Below are 17,607 nucleotides of genomic sequence, written 5' to 3'. Positions count from 1 at the left end.
GGCTGACGCTAATATGAGTAAACTACGTCTTTACAGTTACACATGCAGCTTAGTTCATAACCATAATGAATATTTTGCGTAATCACTTCCGAGCGAATGTCGAAAAAAAAATAAAGTTGACGGCAATGCGCAATGTATTATACAAGGGGTCTTAGGAGGATAGCCAGGCTCGTCAAAGCTGTCCCATCCCCTCTGCACTTCTGCCACGTGACCGGCATCCCACACTTCACAAGCATACACTTTTTTGTACCATTTTGACACTACTAAGGCAAACGAATTGAAAGCAGAGGAAAAGGCAAATATATATATATATATATATATATATATATATATATATATATATATATATATAGAGAGAGAGAGAGAGAGAGAGAGAGAGAGTGTTGTTGACAGTTGGACTAAACGAAGGGGATACACTCGTTTACCTTCAAGGCGGATACGTAAGCTGTCGGCCCCCGCTGTGCCCAAAAGAAAAAAAAAATCATCTGAACTTGTCCTCGTGACTGGCAGCAATCTTTATTGCCTCAGTTTTCCTAAACATAAGTACGTCATATATGGTACGTTCTATTCATGTCACTGTTTAGTTGAATCACTGCAGAAAAATACCGGGGGGCGAGGCATAAAGGTACATGTGCATCCTTGTCCGCACACAGAGTCGCCAACATATGAGCAACGCTAGAAAGGTGGGAAGAAGAGAACGTATTTGGAGATCAGTTCCTAATTGTTGTGTAATATCGTTTTATTATGTGTTCATTTCGTTTTCACTAGCTTGATGAAACAGTCCATTTTTTAATGTCGTTTGAGACAAAGATATTTGCGGTAATAAACCGTCAGATTTACGCTTGTTTTAGTCGGTGGTTGAATGTTCATGAAATTTTCAAATTTTATTCTTTTCAACATATCAGACATTGGGCATCACAGTGTGTCCAGACTTCCGTAATATAATTTCTGACGTCCCGTATACCTTTCATAACATGATTCACATTTCAAATTCATCTTCTCTTTTCCGCCTTCACTCGATATTGTATAGAGTGAACGAAGTTGACATTCCGTCTTAGTTCTTAGAATTCATTTCTTTTCTTCTAAAGCGACCGACAACCAATTTTTATGCTAGCCGTGTTTTTTTTATATATATATATAATTGGTGCAAAGGAATCTTACCGGTCAGATTCACCAATTTACATTAGTAACGCGTAAAACGCCTTGGACGTTTGTATCATAATTTTTCGGTCTATAGTAGCGATCGTGATGATCAATTGATATGGTGGAAACATGCTGGAAATATTGAGAAATTAGCGTGATAGCGAATGTACGCCGGCATTGGTGGCAAGCAGGCGACAAGTAGAGCCCTAGCTGTAAGAATGTTATATTTTGTTGATCAAGCAGCGGTTCATGCGGTTGATGTTTTCTGAAGTGTTGAACAGTTTCTACAATCATAGCTACGTACTGTCGTGGTTTCCTGTTTAATTGCTCGGGGCATATACAAGTCAAGGCGTTCTTTTTAGCCTAGCCATGCTAAGTTATCGAAAGCGAAACGACGCTTTTGCACGAGTAGTGCTATTCACGTATTGTTGGCATATAATTACGGAACAGGTGTGGTTTCTTACAGGGAGAGACTACAAAACTTGAAGTAATCACTCGCAATTAAACTTGCTGGTCAAATGCACTTGTGTGTGCCGCCATGCAATGAGCATGGCTCGCCACGCATTTGCCGTTCTGCTCGTTGCCGCAGGGCTAGTCGCGGGGCACTTTTTCGTATTTTGCGAGCTTTCTTTCAGGTTTCGTAAAGGCATTTCTGTAGCACGTACTGAGTAACAGAAAGTTGGATCGGGAATCATTCAGGATGGCCTGCAATTTTCTCTATAACACTTTTTATCTGAATAGACTATTTGAGCAGTCGATTAATTATTAATTACTAATAATATAATTAGCTGAAATACAAAAGGTAGTCTGACTTGCTCCAAGCGACGGCAAACGACATTATCTCGGCTCTGACTAGCTAGGTGGCGTTTGCATATTTTTAAATTTTGGCACAAGTTACGTGGAACACCCTTTATAATGGCTGTAACTGACCCGCATACACGCACCAGATATAGTCTGCGGCTTTACGGAAAGATGATCTAGAAGATCTCTGGATTTTAGCTCTCCTCTGATAAGTGCTGCTCTGCCGGAGGCAATGCAAATTAAAAAGCCTAATCATTTTGTAAGGAGAGCGCTAACTTTGGAGGGCATTTGAGACAATAACAGGAGCACTGGTAGCTCACATAGATCACTCCCGGGGACCCTACATGAACAATTGGATTTGTTGAAACGACTGAAATGGCAAATACGTTGCTTTCTCTTGACGAACAGCTATTGGCATTGGTGCTTGAGATATTTCTGCAAGAGAATGGAGAACATATGGTCAACTTTGATGGTGCCACATGCCTTGTTGTGCTGGCATACACTGTAATAGCGACGTGTTCGAAGAAAGAAAGACTCGTAAAAATATCATAAAAAAGCAAGCGCAGATACCACTGTGGAAGTAGCCGTGCCCACATTTATTAAGAAGCGGCAACAGCTGCTACCATTGTTGAGCGTTCGCTCGCAATGGCCGTTAGCATGTCCGTATTCGGCTTGATCCACACGTCCGTCGAGCGCGTTCTGTCCCACCACCGCCAAGCGCGTGCTGGGTTTACTACTCACTACCAGCACCGAGCGTCTCATCCAACTAAGCATGCACAACACCCTGTCAGAAGTGATCGAGGCCCAACAAGTGTGCCAAATAATACGACTCTCATCATCGCGAGCGGGGAGATGCATCCTCAAATCCGTTGGATGCGGTCACCAGGAAATCACGGAGCTCAACGCGACCCTGTCACCCATGGTCTGAGATACGTTCAATGTAGATCCCCGGCCACGTAACGTACCCCCTCAATAATATGTAGGGCGCCGGGTAGCCCGGGCTCGTTCCCTATTAAATGTGGCTGCGGCCACTCCGAATCTGGCATGTTTCGTGGACGCTGCCTAATACGGGCGCTCTGATCACTATGCCGTAGTCTCGGTTGACTCCAATGGCACTCTCATTAACTCAGCACCCGTGCGGAAGGTTGCTATAGCTATAGCACTGAAGGACCCTCTACGTCCCCATATCTTTCGAGACTCCAGGTCTGCAGCCCGAGCGTTCGCCTCCGGCTCGATCTCAAAGGAGGTGGCGGCCATCCTCGGCACCGGGGGGGGGGGGGGGGGGGGGGCTGTCTGTTGGTTGTCATATCAGCAAATGGTTCCCGGCCCATATGGGAATCAATGTGAACTCTGAGGTTGTTAATTAACGCCAATGAGTTGGCCCATGACTGGGCGCGAGGTCTTACACGCCGCGGCGGTTCTGGTAGACTCACGGGCGGCGACTTAGGACTGTACAGGGATTCGCTCCTCACCTTCCATGAAATCTTGGCACGTTATCAATTTGCTCAGCGGGCCTTTTCGTTACCACATCCTAAACTCACTAGACCACAATCTTCGTTCGCTTTCACATGCTCCAAACCGAGTCGTCCCAATCAGTCACTTCTCACCTATATAATGTTGAACCCCACTGTCCAGACTGTGGGGAGGCGTACTGCTCTTTATCTCATATGCTCTGGCAATGCCCTGCGTTACGCAGCTCATCGCTTACCACTCTAACGGACTGGGAGGCAGTCCTTAAGAGCGGCGACCTCTCAGAGCAACTACGGGCTGTCCAGAGGGCCTGCAGCAGTACGGAGGACCACGATCTTCGGACTCCGGCGTGGATGTGGCCCGCGACGACTACAGGGACTCCCTGAAAAGAGAGGTACCTTAATGCGGTTCCTCAGGACCTTTATAAAAGTTCTTTGTTTGTCTGTCTGTATCTCACTTGTGCCGTGGTCGGTGTACGCGGAAAACTATCATCATCAGCATTGGCTCGAGCGTCGTCTTCTTCCGCAGCTGCCTGGTTGGCGCCCATCGGGTTGCGCTCGTGCTCATGCCCGGCACGCGCTCGTGCCACTTATCCCGCGTTCGTCATCGTCTTCTTCAACAGCTGGCTCTGTTGCCGCTCATCATTCCAGCGTAGATTTTTTTCACTTCTCTTCTGTGGTCGTAATGGGGAGGCCGCGTTTACGGGGGGTATCAGCCGTTGCTGAATGGGGTATGAGCCATTCATTGTCTTACATAATGGACAGATTTAATTTTCAAGCAAATTAATTTCGACGAATCGCAAGTGGCAATGGCGGGCGAATTCTGCTAACCACGCCACCGAGCAAACTCGAGACATCGAACGCAAGCGACAACAGCGACGAGCAGAGAATCGTTGAACGCAACGGAAGGAAAAGTAGAAGAAAAGGGAAAGACAAGTAGTACGAAAGGGAAGGAAAAGTAGTAGGTCAGGTACACACACAACAAACTTCGCTTACCCCCATTTTCTCGACAGGGGAAGGGCTGGGGATTTTTTAACTTTAAACGTGAGACACTGGTCATTTCTGAGGAGAAACCGGCGAGGAAGCGCTGTCTTATGAAGAACGCCGGTGGCGTGATGGTGACGGGACGGGGCGTGTTTCAGGGCTGTGTGGATCCGGGCCCTCTTTGTCGGCGACGCGGATGATTGCGATGCCCGCTACATGACGATTCTGTAAACTGTATGTTAGCTCATCTGAATGCGACCAGATATGATGTGATAGTTATAAGCTCTCGTGGAAATCATTACACTGTTTGTAGGAGAAACGCATACGACACACACATTATTGGTTATCGGCAGTGGTTGTATCGCAGAGCTGTGGTGAACGGATACGAGTGTCGGCTAGGGCAATCTTATACTTTATCATACGCCCACTCCGTCATCTTTTACGTCGGATTCATGGCTGGAGTCCACACTTGAAGCATTACATTTGTGAATTTAGTTTGCTTTGCATGCTCGAATAGAGGCAGTTTACAGGTGGACGAAGTTGCCTTTCAGCTGCATTACAGTGCTTTCAACTTTAAGTGTTAGTTTTTTTTTTAACATTTAGATTGACATCATGCAAGGGTCCGAACATGAACTCAGCGAAGTGTTTATGATGTGGGAGCAATCAAATACATTCTAGAGGGTGTCGGCTAGTTAGCATTTCACAGCGTAAGCTGTTATGGGCTCATTTCAAAAGCCGTTTCGGTTGGCGATGGTGTCCCCCGCCGCCGCCGCCTCAGCCGCCGCCTCAGCCGCCTGTGTCCGGTGTCGGTCTCAGTTATCTCTGGAAATAAGAAAAATCATGAGCCATTCCACTCTGTGACGGTGGATAACCAGCGAAGCTGTTTATCACACGACCTAGAGGTGGCATAGAATTTTGAACAAAGGCACGAAGACATTTATTGTTTTCATTGGTTGTCATCGTGACGTTAGGTACGCACACACATTCTCGTATCACCTGTGTTATTAATATATTAGTTCCATCATATTCGCGTATAGTCTGGACCCCCGAGGAGCAACGCGCCCTACGAAGAGCGACGGCAGGAAGAGAGAGGAGAATATAATCGTTGCTGGCGGGCTGCAAACACTATCGATAAAGATCGTGCACAAAACACCAAGCGAACGACGACTTGCATTTCTGGTTGTTTCTATACATTCGGCTAAAGTGCAGGGACCATAGGTTAGTGAGGTCTAGGATTTCGCTCAATTTGAAGAGAGAAAGAGTAAAATTACTGAAAAAGAAACAGACCAACCTAGACGCAGTAAGTGTAAAAGCGGACCATTTCAGGCTGGTGCTCACAACAAATCTGCCGCTTTAGAAGAGGAAGATGAAGATAACATGGAAGTAATGAATGAAACTGTAACTAGGCTGATCTCACAAGCAGTAGTTGAAGTGAGAGGTGAGGCACCAAGGCAACCAATAGATAAGCTCTCGCAAGTAACAAACGACCTAATAAAGAAGTGACAAAGCATGAAACTGTCAAACTCTAGAGATCAGATAGAATTCGCCGAACTGTGTAGACTGATCAACGAGAAGAAAGTCAGGGATATTCGAAATTATAAGGTGGGAAAGATTGAGCAAGCCGTGAGATGCGGACGCAGCCTGAAATTAGTGAGAAGAAAACTTGGCGTAGGACAAGGCAAGATGTATGCACTCAAAGATAAGCAGGGTAATATCAGCAGGACAATTTTTTGTCCTGCTGCGGTTGCGATTTCGACAGTTGATGGCTGGTTTCAATTCAATTTCAATTGCTCTGGTTGACATATGATCTCGGAATCCGAAGTGGAAGAAGAATAAGCACGGTACTGCTGTGTAATAGCCAGCCACGCCACAGTGGCGAAGGAGAGACAGGCGAGAAATTCCCACTTCCCGTAGAGACCACGGGAAAAGCTCACCGGAATGTATCGATGATAGGCTGTTCGAGCACTCTTCACAGACCGATGGGTCGCCCTTTTTTCAGAGGTGGCTGTGGGTTAAATGTGTGTGGCCAATTCTGGACAATCGCTTTCAAGAGTAAGCCCGCAGAGGCGAGCGACCGTGCTGCCTCTCGCTTCAACGTGAACGAAGCAGCAAAGGTATCGAAGACGCTTAAGAGAGAGAGAAAAAATTATTTGCAGAAAGGTGGAAGACGCTTAAGGCTCATTCACACCGGCGACTTGAGGAGATCGCGCGACCATTTGCGACTCGCGAACAAAAAGCGACCGAAGGCGACTGATGTTCACACTGGCAAGCCCGGCTGAGCGCGACCTGCAAGTCGCAATCCCGGACATTCTCGTTCTTCAGCGAGAATTCTAGGGATCTACGCAGTGAGCGCGCACTTCGCTGGCAATGTGTCAATTGGTTTCGCGTTCCGGCAACAGCCATGGATTTTGATTCGAGCGATGGCTGGATTTTGATTCGAGCGAACAGGAAGACGTCGTCCCTGTGCTGATGTGCTCCGCCGGGCTGTCAGCTGTGGCAGCGCGGAAGCCTCCGAAGAAAACGCGACGCTCGTGGGTGCGCCCGTGCCTCCGCTCGCGTGAAGTGACCGGCCACGCAAGCCGCCTCCTGCCCGAACTTTGTGCGCATGACAACGAGTATTATCGAGAGCAAGTTGTAATTTCTAGTTCGCATTGCGTGTTATTCGGTGCATAATATTAAAGCAAAGCTGTTCACCCGCTGTTCACCTTTGGGTGGCGTGCTCATCCAATGAACGGCAGCTGGAAAAAGGGTTTGTGTTGTGCTTTCTTTTCCTGCTGTTTAGCTTCCAGCGAATGCGACCGCGTACATTCGACACGTTGCTGCAACTTCTGCGTCCCAGAATCATAAGACAAGACACCAATTACCGGCCTGCAGGCTGCATATCGTGACGCGGACATTGCATTCGGCGTGGACGACGACACACATCACTTTCGGCGCGGCGCCGATTGGTTGAGCAGCTTTGCGACCACGGTCGCGCGACTGAAAAATCGAGCAGTGAGCGATTGGCCTAAAATGGTCGCTGTTCGAGAAAAGCGACCATTTGCGACCATTTGCGACCATTTGCGACCATTTGCGACCATTTGCGACCATTTGCGACCATTTGCGACCATTTGCGACCATTTGCGACCATTTGCGACCATTTGCGACCATTTGCGACAATTTGCGACCATTTGCGACAATTTGCGACCATTTGCGACCATTTGCGACCATTTGCGACCATTTGCGACCATTTGCGACCATTTGCGACCATTTGCGACCATTTGCAACAATTTGCGACAATTTGCGACAATTTGCGACAATTTGCGACAATTTGCGACAATTTGCGACAATTTGCGACAATTTGCGACAATTTGCGACAATTTGCGACAATTTGTGACAATTTGTGACAATTTGTGACAATTTGTGACAATTTGTGACAATTTGTGACAATTTGTGACAATTTGTGACTAACTTGGTCGCGCGACCACTGTCAGTCGCCGGTGTGAATGAGCCTTAAAGGCTCATTCACACCGGCGACTTGAGGAGGTTGCGCGACCACTTGCGACTAACAAACAAAAAGCGACCGAAGGCGACTGATGTTCACACCGGCAAGCCCGGCTGAGCGCGACCTGCAAGTCGCAATCCCGGACATTCTCGTTCTTCAGCGAGAATTCTGTGTAAATTGGTTTCGCGTTCCGGCAACAGCCATGGATTTTGATTCGAGCGAACAGGAAGACGTCGTCCCTGTGCTGATGTGCTCTGCCGGGGTGTCAGCTGTGGCAGCGCGGAAGCCTCCGAAGAAAACGCGACCCTCGTGGGTGCGCCCGTGCCTCCGCTCGCGTGAAGTGACCGGCCACGCAAGCCGCCTCCTGCCCGAACTTTGTGCGCATGACAACGAGTATTATCGAGAGCAAGTTGTAATTTCTAGTTCGCATTGCGCGTTATTCGGTGCATACTATTAAAGCGAAGCTATTCACCCGCTCTTCACCTTTGCGTGGCGTGCTCATCCAACGAACGGCAGCTGGAAATAGGGTTTGTGTTGTTTCTTTTCCTGCTGTTTAGCTTCCAGCGAATGCGACCGTGTACATTCGATGCGTTGCTGCAACTGCTGCGTCCCAGAATCACAAGACAAGACACCAATTACCGGCCTGTAGCCTGCATATCGTGACGCGCACATTGCATTTGGCGTGGACGACGACACATAACATCACCTTCGGCGCGGCTCTGATTGGTTGAGCAGCTTTGCGACCACGGTCGCGCGACTGAAAAATCGAGCAGTGAGCGACTGGCCCAAAATGGTCGCTTTTCGGGAAAAGCGACCATTTGCGACCATTTGCGACTGGTCGCTTTGCGACCAATTTGGTCGCGCGACCACTGTCAGTCGCCGGTGTGAATGAGCCTTTAAGCTTCGCCCTTGAAGGCTCATTCACACCGGCGACTTGAGGAGGTCGCGCGACCATTTGCGACTCGCGAACAAAAAACGACCGAAGGCGACTGATGTTCACACCGGCAAGCCCGGCTGAGCGCGACCTGCGAGTCGCAATCCCGGACATTCTCGTTCTTCAGCGAGAATTCTAGGGATCTACGCAGTCAGCGCGCACTTCGCTGGCACTGTGTAAATTGGTTTCGCGTTCCGGCAACAGCCATGGATTTTGATTCGAGCGAACAGGAAGATGTCATCCCTGTGCTGATGTGCTCCGCCGGGGTGTCAGCTGTGGCAGCGCGGAAGCCTCCGAAGAGAACGCGACGCTCGTGGGTGCGCCCGTGCCTCCGCTCGCGTGAAGTGACCGGCCACGCAAGCCGCCTCCTGCCCGAACTTTGTGCGCATGACAACGAGTATTATCGAGAGAGAGCAAGTTGTAATTTCTAGTTCGCATTGCGTGTTATTCGGTGCATAATATTAAAGCAAAGCTGTTCACCCGCTGTTCACCCGGCGTGCTCATCCAACGAACGGCAGCTGGAAAAAGGGTTTGTGTTGTGCTTTCTTTTCCTGCTGTTTAGCTTCCAGCGAATGCGACCGCGTACATTCGACACGTTGCTGCAACTGCTGCGTCCCAGAATCACAAGACAAGACACCAATTACCGGCCTGTAGCCTGCATATCGTGACGCGGGCATTGCATTTGGCGTGGACGACGACACACATAATTTTCGGCGCGGCGCTGATTGGTTGAGCAGCTTTGCGACCACGGTCGCGCGACTGGCCCAAAATGGTCGCTTTGCTACCAACTTGGTCGCGCGACCACTGTCAGTCGCCGGTGTGAATGAGCCTTGAGAGTGGAACGCGATAGCGTTAACGGACCCCCGTTCGCATCGCATTTTTCTTTATGAGTAGGCTTCACTGTAACACACAACGTGGGAAAGCCAGCTTACAAAGACGAAGCTAACACCGATCCCTTTAAAGTCAGCTTCACTTTTACAGCCAAATGCATTGCTGGAAAACATTTTTACAGGGGCAATATAAGCCGTCTTATAACAAAATACGAAGGCCCTACGGCCATTTTTGATTAATTGTTTGCTGTTGTAAAGAAAGCCTATACAGTAACTCTAACCTGCCTAGGAAGCGCGCGCCATCTGGATGGTGTTTTGCAAGTAATCTAACCGGGAGCGCCGCTTTCCTATGGTACAAATGCTGGAAAAAGGGTTTGTGTTTGAGTTTGCTCGTAACAGAATTATGTTTCTCGTACATTCAAATTACAATCCGACGATATCATGACTGCAGGTTGTAGTTAAGTCGTACTTCGTGATGTTTCAGACGGGTTTTACTTTGAGAAATTCAACTAGTTTCCTAACAACTTTGCGCCACGCGGAGGGCCTCCGTGGTAGGGTGGTTCGGGATGATTTTCTCAGCCTTGGAAGCCGCGCGCCGACGCCGACACGGGATTTTCTGCGACACGGGGCCCTCAACGCTGTCGCGTTAAAACACAGCGCGCGGAGCTATCAGCAGTATGTACCCTTAGTCCGCTTCGCAGATCACTTTCAAAATGCGGTCCGCACGGCTGGGCCAGAGTACTGTTTGATCGGTCCATGCCGCCGCCGGAGTCCTTTGGTCACGGATCATAATGGTTCGACATGGAGGGACAAAGCGCTGAAGAGCGATAGCGGCGTATGATCGGAACGTCATCAGCGCATCTGGCGCCGCCACTTGCAGTACTTTGCTTGCGTTATCAATGCACCTTCGCCGCGGTCCCCACAAGTTCGTGTCGCCGCAGCGCTGTCGTTTGTACTGACCGGATCAAGTGTCGTAACACAGATTGCGCCACCGGGCTGCGTGGAGATGAGCAAGCTCCACGCTTACGCTTACGCATACTTAGACAACTACCAGAGGAGTTTCTGTGTGAATGTTTTTCTCATTCCCGGCGATAGCCATGACGGACACCGGTGGCGGAGGCGGCGGACACCATCGCCAACCGAAACGGCTGTTGGAATGAGCCCATAACAGCGTGCACTGTAAAAACAAACCAGGATACAATATTGCACTCGGGATTGTATAAGGCTGTGATACAGCAGTATTTTAAGCCGCACAGGCAATACACGTTTATTTTTACCTAAAGGCCCCCATGATTTCGGTTATGAATTCGCAATATGCTCATTCCAACGTTAATGCTAATCGAAAGAAAAACTAAGGAATTTTTGGGAGTCCGCGTGCTAAGGTCCACGCTCGGCTACCACTGAACAGTGCAACAGTTGCGGACACGCACGGAAATTTTATTATTCTTATGCAGTGCGGCCCGTCTCAGCAAAATCAACATCGTGTAAATTTGTCCACGCGGACAAATCAGAGAATCTGCGAAAATGTGGCCGGCACCCTGCAGGTGCATTTGGTTGTTATATAGTAAAAGATTTTTTATAATTTCTAGTACTTTTTTACAAATACATCAGAAATCTATCTACTCTTATCCTAAGATCTGCACCCAGCACATACACGGGGTGGGGGAGTGTCTTCTGTGCACCAGTTTCAGATGACACATTAGGCAAATCTGCAGTGAACGGGGAAGACGAACGTGTTAATCGCAATGAAATTCTTGAGAAAACTGTGGTGTCTGATATTAGATCCATCTGCTATCGCAGTAAATACGTTCAGAGGCAGATGAATCACTACACTTAGCGACAAAACGTGTCGCACAGCAGGGGGATCATGCCACGGGCCCTGCTGTGGTCTATTCTTTGCTTCAGATGCCATGGACGTAGACGCTGCAGCCCACCGGTTGCGCAGAATGACGGCCGCGCAGTGGCTACAAACGTTCAGTTGATAACTCGAAACTTCCAGGGGAGGCCTGTATACTGGAGCGTCCATAATTTGGTTTGAAATAAGAATAAGTTCGGCACTATAGGAGCAACACTGAAAATCGTACACTAGATAGACAAAAATCAATGGCCTAAGTCCTAAGAAATGCCTAATGCGAGAATGCCTCAATCAGTGGAGCATGAAATAAAATAAGAAGTAAGCAGATCATACGTTGTGCGCAACTTATTTGCTTAGCACAGGCAGGTATGGCCACAGTACTTACTTCAGGATAACAGTGACTGCAAACATTATGACGAATGCAAATTTCACAGCGGACATGGTACGGTCGGATGGATCCTGTACCTAATAACTCGTGTAGATCCCTAGCTTGCGGGAAAATATCGCTGTATTTATACATAGTTGGCGACGTAGTTATTACGATGCGTCGCATGCGTCTCCCTATTGTTTTCAATGACAGGGTTTACAAAAAAGACAATGTCTATTCATTTCTGTGGCGGATAGAAATGTGGATAAATGCAAGACATGAAAACTAATGCAGTTTTACCTTCATGACCCAAGGTATGTAAACAGACACTTGAGAGTGCACGAGCCTTGCATAGAACAAGAGAGCTTGAAAAAAACATTTTTATTTCATGTTTGCCTAACGACTATTCATGCAAACCAGCTGCATTAAGCTAAAAATGGAACTTGCTTCCGTTTCAAAGAAATCAGAGGGAAAAGATGTCCATGCTTCGGCTTTGTTATCCATATCTGAGTGCATGTGCGCAGAAAAGTTATTCCGTAGAACACGCAAATCGCTAGCGCTGGTTTAGAAAAGACAGCAGACTTCTGTGACCTTGTCTATTCATAAACAAACTTACAGCGAAGCTGTTTATTCGGAGGAGTTGCAATATAGATATTTCAATTTCTGGAAAAAAATCGCAGATTTTAAAACGTTGCTCAACGACTGCAATATATTTTTCATGTAGAACAAGAGCCTCTGTAATAAACTGCTGTTTAGGTACCTTAGTGAAAAGCGACGACAGCTTTGAAAGCTCACGCACTAACGCGAGTAGCGATACAAGGCAAGCGTCTAGTCGCCGTTGCTCTGACGAAATGCTCGCCGCCACGGTTTTGCAACGTGAGGCCATTGGTCTTATTCGATCATATCTCCCCCTTATTTCTGAGATATCACATGGATGAATGTGTGGTGTCAAATGACGCAAGGGCCAGCTATGGCCAAAGAGCCCCATGACATATGGTAATGAATTGTGTATTATGTAAGAAATGATTAAATGAGTGGGAAATGGTAGATGTACCATGGCTGTATAATGGCCTAAAGACAATAGGCTGTAAATTGCGTAAAATATATGAGTATTAAAATGATGACAATGGCTAATGATGTGTGCTATATGAGCATAAAACTTCCGTTAGGAAGAGATGATAGAACAAAACGTATACAATAGCACTAGTGCCTCAAGAGGGCCCTAGCAGTTAAGGACTAAGAGGCATGTGCAGTGAAAACATTTTGCACTACAGCCTGCAAGGTGAGGCTGCGCTACAGATACCCAGGTCAAATGATTTCCATGGTGTCTAAGTCTGCTAAAAACTTTAGGACTGTTTCAAAATCAAAAAGTGGCTCGTGGCTCAGAAATAATGCTGGGTGAAGGGCAATTTGTTCACGATATGCAGGATAAAACTGCTTTTTACGCTGGGCTTCTATTTCAGGGAACTGGAAAAGAACACGGTGGACAGCAAGAGTCTCGCCACACCTATCCCATGTCGGAGGATAACTTCCAGTAAGGAGGTAAGGGTGTGTTCCGCAGGTATGTCCTAACCTTAACCTGAGAAGAAGCACTTCTTTGTGTCTTGCTGTTTTCTTGGATATCCATTTTCCTATTCATGGTTTGATCACGTGGAGCTTATTTGAAACTTCTGCCTTTGGCAATGTTTCCTCAACTCATGGCACAAGAAGGGCTTTAGGTCAGTGAGGGGGTTACCTAGGTTTGTGTCTGTGTATTCAAAAAAATGTCACAGTTTCGCCCTAAGGGCGAAACTGTGACATTGAATTTTGCTACAATAGCAGCTCCTCTACATAAGCTCCTGGTCACCGGCGCCTCTTTCACATGGTCCGAAGACTGTGAGTCGGCATTTCAAGCCCTTAAGAAACATCTCACTTCCGGACCGGTGCTTCGCCATTTTGATGAGAGGGCACCCACTATACTCCACACTGACGCAAGTGCGCAAGGCATCGGAGCAGTGCTCCTACAACGGGGTCCCGCGTCTAAAGAGCAGGTTGTGGCGTATGCTAGCCGGACCCTCTCGCCATCTGAACGGAACTACACGATCACAGAGCAGGAATGCCTGGCTATTGTTTGGTCCATTCAGAAGTTTCGCCCGTATCTCTATGGTCGCCACTTCACCATCGTAACCGACCATCATGCTCTGTGTTGGCTGTCATCTATGAAGAACATGTCAGGACGCCTGGGACGCTGGATACTGCGCTTACAAGAATATGATTTCACGATAACGTACCGGTCTGGCAAATGTCATCATGATGCAGACGCACTGTCTCGATGCCCGCTTTCACCTTCTATCGATCGTGCGCACTCCCCGTCTCTACCACGTCACTCTGACGCTACGCCTGCCGCCCAACAGCTCACGCTAATGTCACTGGATCAAGCTCAGCTTTCTTCACGCTCCGATTTAGCTTCCCTTCAGCACGCAGACTCCTACTGTCGAACTCTCATTGATCGCCTTCGCGGCCTAACTAAACCACCCAACAGCCGCTTGCGACGCCAGCTTCAGCAATTTCGCCTTCAAGATGGGGTGCTTCATCGTTATATTTATCATCCTACGGGTAACAAGTGGGTCCCAGTCATACCTCGCTGCCTTCGTCTTCGAGTTTTAAAAGCATTTCATGATGACGTTGCCGCCGGCCACTTAGGCTTCCTCAAGACCTACGACCGCATCAAGACCCGCTGCTTCTGGCCTGGATTGTCCACAACGGTAGCCAAATACGTTGCCTCATGTGCGTTGTGTCAGCACCGCAAACGCTCCACATCCCCGCCTGCCGGTTTTCTTCAGCCTCTGCCATGTCCGACCGAACCTTTCGAGTGCGTTGGAATTGACTTATACGGTCCCTTGCCGTTGACGCCCTCCGGTCACCGCTGGATCGTCACAGCGGTAGACCACTTAACAAGATACGCCGAGACTGCGCCTCTTCGATCTGGTGCTGCTTCTGAGGTTGCTGACTTTTTCCTGCAATCCATAGTCTTGCGCCATGGTGCTCCTCGCGTTCTTTTGTCCGATCATGGCAAAGCCTTCATGTCCCACGTCCTCGAAGAAGTCTTGCGGCAGACTAATACGAAGCATAAAACCACTTCTACATATCACCCGCAAACCAACGGCCTTACTGAACGCTTCCACCGAACGCTCTCTGACATGATTTCTATGTACTTACGTCCTGACCACTCAAACTGGGACAACATCCTTCCCTGTGTTACATTCGCTTATAATACTGCGACACAACGAACTACCGGTTACAGCCCTTTCTTCCTGGTGTATGGACGATCTGCCTCCTCCGTCTTCGACTCCGAATTCTTTTTCTCTCCTGCTTCGCCTAACACCTCCCTCCCAGAAGAGTTTGCAGCTCGACTCGCGCATTGCCGTGAAATTGCTCGTCGCAACACCGCCGCTACCCAAGAAGAAAGAAAACGTCGCTGCGACAGTAAACGCCGCGACATCGCCTTCCATCCTGGAGACCAAGTCCTCCTATGGACGCCGGTTCGAACCCCTGGACTTTGCGAGAAATTCCTTCACCGGTACATTGGGCCCTACACAGTCCTACAACAAACTTCCGCAGTGAACTATCTCGTCACTCCGCTTCAATCCGTCGAGGACCGCCGTCGTCGTAGTGCAGAAATTGTTCACGTCTCCCGCATGAAGCACTTTATTCCCCGTTCAGCCGATCTTTAGATTGCGGCCGCCAGGTTGGCCGCTTCCACGAGGGGGGGAAATTAGTGTAAGCACATTTCACGTACTTCATCGTTCTCATTTGTATATAGCCATCATCATCCCTGTTTCTCTTCTTCTTCGTGTTTGAGCCTCGGCCGTGCCGGTGGAAAAAACGGGTCTGCCAGTGCTGCTTGTCCTGGTCGTCTTCCGTCTTTCAATATATATATATATATATATATATAGTGGAACTGACAGTGGTCTGCTCAGTTGCACTTCACTCTTCGAAGAGACAAGACGCGTGTCGAGGGAGCTCCTAAACAACACTTTGCAATGTGGTGAACGCGGTTTATATCATGGATCCGGGACATCGAAGAGGTGCTCCGGTAATACTAACGCATTTCTCTTGAATTTTACCGCTACATCACCACTGCAAATTTCTTCTTTTTTTTCTGCCTTCTTTTTTCGGCGTGACCTCCACACCGGAACGTCACTGTGACGTCCCGGATGTTAAAAGAGTTTGACCTCTCGCATTTCGGCCGTTTCGGAGCAGGAAACATTCTCGAAACTTGCTACTTTGATAGTAAGGTATGTGACCGGGATAGTCGTTGTTGATCCATGACATATATCAGCGCGAACTTAAACGAAGGACGGCGAAAGAGACAGACGTAGACAGCGCTTGTCTACGTCTGTCTCTTTCGCCGTCCTTTGTCCAAATTCACGCTGTTATACGTCATTGCTACTTTGAGCCTTCGGTTCGATTGTAATGCATTGAAGACTTTCTTTACGAGTGAACATTAGCTACAAGCAACTCGTCGTCGTCCCTTTGTGTGCGTACGCAGTCCAGTACTTGGGTACCACGTGCCTGGCCATCTCCGTGGCGACGCTCATCTCGGTGTTGGTGCTGAACATGGTCAAGAGCCCGATGGTGTTCCGGCCGCCCGATTTCCTCGTGTCCCTGCTGTCGGGCGTGCCCGGCCGGGTGCTGTTCCTGTGCCCGCTCCCGGCGCCGCGCGCCGCCGACCACGAGCAGCTGGCCGACGCCACGTCTCCCCTCGACAAGCAAGACATCATCACGCGCCAGGAGTGGTTCCTGGTGGCGCAGGGCATCGACCGCGTCGTCTTCATCATGTACGCCGTCTTCCTGCTCGCCTACCATGCCTGAGGTAGGTACGAAACGTTGCTGTCGCCATGGCAACGCCTTGATCTGAGCGAGTTTTTTGTTATGTGCCGAGAGGAACATGGGGTCTTCAAGGATAGCGCGGCTTGAGGACCTAAGGTCTGCAGGGCTGAAGAAAATCCCGGCAGGGACGAGGCAAGAGGTAATAATACATCTTGAACTAGGAAACAGCGCGAAAGAGGAGGACGCAGAAGAGGCACACACAACCACTTCATGTAGCCTAGTTCAAGATGTTCAACCAGCTTGTCGACATCTTCATTTTATTAGACTTCTTTTCTTGTTCTCAGTGCTACATGTGGTTGTTGTGAGTGCCTCATCTGCGTCCTCGTCTTTCGCGCAGTTCCCTAGTTCAAGATGTTCAACCAACTAGCAGACACGTTAACTTTATTAGTAAAAATACAACTGAACGCTTATTACATAATGAGGGCGAACGCCGAACTTCAAATAGACCGGCCGTTTATAGCTACCTGGACGCTAGGATAAGGAGGAGGAGAAGGGATATTCTGCACGTTCAGAAAAGTAAAAAAAAAAAAAAACGTCTAGAACACGTCTCTGGGAGAGGAGAAACGACAAAGGAGATAGCAGGGCACGAAGACTGCGTGTTCTGATATGCCCGTGCTTGGTGGGGAAGCACCTCCTCAGGATACATGCTCGGTGTACAACGGAGAAGCCCAACGGGGGAGAAGCCTTCATTGGAAGCAGGTCGCAGCACGTTCGTAACAGTCCATAGATCGCGAAAAATGTGACAGCGCAAAAAAAGCACAAGTACACACAGGTACACACAACAGAGCTCGTGTACTGGGCTTTTCCTGTGTCTACCTGTCTTGGTTTCCTTGCACTACCGTTTTTCGTGTGTGACTATGGTATTTTA

The 17,607-nt window shown here is 48.5% G+C and overlaps 2 long non-coding RNA genes across 3 annotated transcripts in view; both read right to left on the bottom strand.

The window, feature by feature from the left end:
* Positions 1 to 497: 497 nt before the first annotated feature.
* On the bottom strand, positions 498 to 12,023 carry LOC119431256 (uncharacterized). Of its 2 annotated transcripts, none has more exons than XR_007463791.1 (4): positions 11,886 to 12,023; positions 3,552 to 5,219; positions 2,265 to 2,379; positions 498 to 675 (listed from the first exon to the last, which is right to left on the bottom strand). It is a non-coding gene; the product is annotated as an uncharacterized LOC119431256 (long non-coding RNA). The 2 variants fall into 2 exon arrangements; XR_007463792.1 differs by having other exon boundaries at positions 3,653 to 5,219.
* Positions 12,024 to 12,283: 260 nt separating this feature from the next.
* Positions 12,284 to 17,607, bottom strand: part of LOC119466201 (uncharacterized) — a 46,874-nt gene continuing 41,550 nt past the window's right edge. Inside the window, exon 3 of the long non-coding RNA XR_007463790.1 lies at positions 12,284 to 12,530. This is a non-coding gene — a long non-coding RNA (uncharacterized LOC119466201). The remainder of the gene's footprint in view (positions 12,531 to 17,607) is intronic.

The sequence above is a fragment of the Dermacentor silvarum genome, chromosome 10 (assembly GCF_013339745.2).
Source record: "Dermacentor silvarum isolate Dsil-2018 chromosome 10, BIME_Dsil_1.4, whole genome shotgun sequence".
Classification (NCBI taxonomy): domain Eukaryota; kingdom Metazoa; phylum Arthropoda; class Arachnida; order Ixodida; family Ixodidae; genus Dermacentor; species Dermacentor silvarum.
This window is presented reverse-complemented; position numbering and strand designations above follow the sequence as displayed.